The sequence below is a fragment of the Sardina pilchardus genome, chromosome 16, assembly GCF_963854185.1.
Source record: "Sardina pilchardus chromosome 16, fSarPil1.1, whole genome shotgun sequence".
Lineage (NCBI taxonomy): Eukaryota > Metazoa > Chordata > Actinopteri > Clupeiformes > Clupeidae > Sardina > Sardina pilchardus.
In genome coordinates this window covers 17,036,816-17,039,420 of record NC_085009.1, presented here as the reverse complement: position 1 = coordinate 17,039,420, position 2,605 = coordinate 17,036,816, and the positions used below count along the sequence as shown (strand labels likewise).

The 2,605-nt window shown below is 46.9% G+C and overlaps 1 pseudogene; it reads right to left on the bottom strand.

Moving 5' to 3' along the window:
• Positions 1 to 243: 243 nt before the first annotated feature.
• On the bottom strand, positions 244 to 1,633 carry LOC134059554 (uncharacterized; annotated as a pseudogene).
• Between the last annotated feature and the right edge of the window lie 972 nt (positions 1,634 to 2,605).

The window sequence follows — 2,605 nt, the reverse complement described above, 5'->3', positions numbered from 1 at the left end:
GACACACAATCAAAAATGGCAGATGAGAATGGACATACTCACCATCCACCTTAATTTCAACTTCATTACTCTTCTCTGATACTGTTCGTCTGTCTGTTCTCTCCCCCTGACACCAGTATTGGCCCTTATGAGACTCGACAGCTTTCATGATGGTTGTTGTGTTAATTTCAGACGTAGCAAAAGATTCAGAACTGATGTCTTTATACCACTTATACTGTAATAACGAATCTAGAGAAGGCAAAATTAATCCAGAAGCAGTTCAGAGAACTTTGGGCACGGGGTTGACACTTTGCTGGCTGAAGGGCAGAGACGGTGGAATTCCTGAAAACGGAGACGGGAGAGTGAGTCAGCTTCGACATTAATATAACCTGGTACATGACTAACATGAGTGGCATTTACGATGAAGTTATGAATGACTGACTGCCAGGTGAGTCTCCTCGAAGGAGACATCATTTTAGGGCAGCAAGAGCGACCTATTAATAATGGCCACCACTGCTTCGTTGTCACAGAAGAAGAGAATGCGCTTTCTTGACCATTCTTTACCCCACAGGACACAGGAGACCACGATGCGATATAATTTGAAAAGGGCGGATGAAACAGCATCGGAGGAAAATGCAAGAAATTCATCAGACCATTTTTCTGCGAACCACAAATCATTGTAAAGCCCCCCAAAGCCGAGAGATGGAGCGGCATCCGTGAACAGCTTGAGAGAGACGGACGAGTCGGTGTGATCGTTATAAAAAAAAGAGATGCCGTTCCAATGCTTCAGCAGCTTGGACCAGAAGCTAAGATCCGACTGACAGCCTGAATTGAGAACAATGGAGTCGGATAGATTTGCCACTGAGTGAGCCAGGTCTAACAGGCGAGAGATGAAGGAGCGGCCTTGCGGGATGATGCGCATCGCGAAATCCAGGTGGCCCAGGAGAGAGAGGAGTTCCCTCTTAGTCACCGAGCCGACTGAGAGGGGAGAATCGGACACTTTGCAGATTCTGGTCAATTTTTCGTCTGGGAGAGAGGCCTGCATTTTAACGGAGTCGAGGATTATACCCAGAAATTCAAGAGAAGTGATGGGTCCTAATGTCTTTTCGGCAGAGAGGGGAACCCCTAGCTCCTGGAAAACGTTGCGAAGGACGTCCAGAACTGAACTGGTCTTAGCTGGAAAGTCAATTAAAAGAAAATCGTCCAGAAGGTGCAGAACGAACGGTTATTGACAGACATTTAACAAAATCCAGCACAGCGCTTCTGAAAGGCAATTAAAAATGTGAGGACTACTCCTGCACCCGAAAGTAAGCCTCACTGCAAAGTACAATTTAGACTGCCATTTTACGCCAAACAGGGGCCAGTCGGCAGGGTGAATTGGCATAACCTTAAATGCGTCGGTAATGTCGGCTTTAGCGAGCAGAGCGCCCTGACCAGCGATTTTAATGAGGTGAATAGCATTATCGGCTGAGGCATAGTGGAGAGAAAAGGGCTCGAGGGGAATCATTTCATTGACGCTGGACCAGGTTTCGGAGTGAGGTGAAGACATGACAAAAATCAGCCTTTTCTTGCCAAAGTATTTCCTGGTAGCCACGCCGAGTGAGTTTACACGGAAAGGGTGAAAAGGAGGAGCAGAGAAGGGGGCCGAGAACATAGCCTTTATTTAATTCTTTAGACAGAAGTTCAGACACTATAGAGGGTTCGGTTAGAGCCGATTGAAGGTTCCTAGCCGTGTACGAGCTTGAGAGGGGGGACAGAACACCAACCCTAAACCCCTGAGAGAGACCGGTGAGCAGATAATCAACGAAAACAGGATCAGGATGGGCAGAGAGATAAAACGACAGAGTGGAGACATTGATTGGCGTAGATGAATTAGACGCTAGAATTTCTTGACGGAAGCCTTTCCTCCTCTTTGGGGTCGCAAGCGACGGGGACAGACAGACTTTGGATGCGGATCCTTGCACTGACTACATACATGGGAAAACAAACAGTTAGAATGAGTGAATGAACACACACCCTCATTAAAATTATTGCAGATAGCGTGCCCGTTAAAATAGGTAACAGGACGCCCTTGACGATCAATGCTAGATCTTACAGAGTCAGAATTCTGGACGGCAACCGGAAGTGATGGTCGGTTGAAGGCAGTTTGTGGACACAAAATCGCCGTGTGGCCGTGGGAGCCACAAATGTTGCAGCTGAGCGATCTCTGGCCGCTGAAATGCCTAAAAAGTTCGGTGTCGACGACGGGCCAGTCCAAGCGAAGATTATAGAGGGAAATGTAAGAAGCGGACTTCGCAGAAAATGCATTATGATACTGGTAGAAAAGTGTACCTCCGTAATGTAGGTTAAAATCGGCCATGATGGCAAGGTATGTGTCCAGTTCTATCCTGCGATCAGGGTACACGCTGCAGATGACGTCGCGATACAGATCAAAGCCAATCACAAAATCGCAAAAAGGCAGGTTTTTCAGAAGTCTCGGATCAGAATTTTTTTAAAACACTGAAACGTCACCGCAATCGACTAGTTGACGATTGATTGTGGGAGATGGCAACAGCAAGGAAGCAAGATTTATGTCTTTACCTTGGAGAATGTTTTGCCTGAGTTGTGGAGAGATGGAGACAGTGGA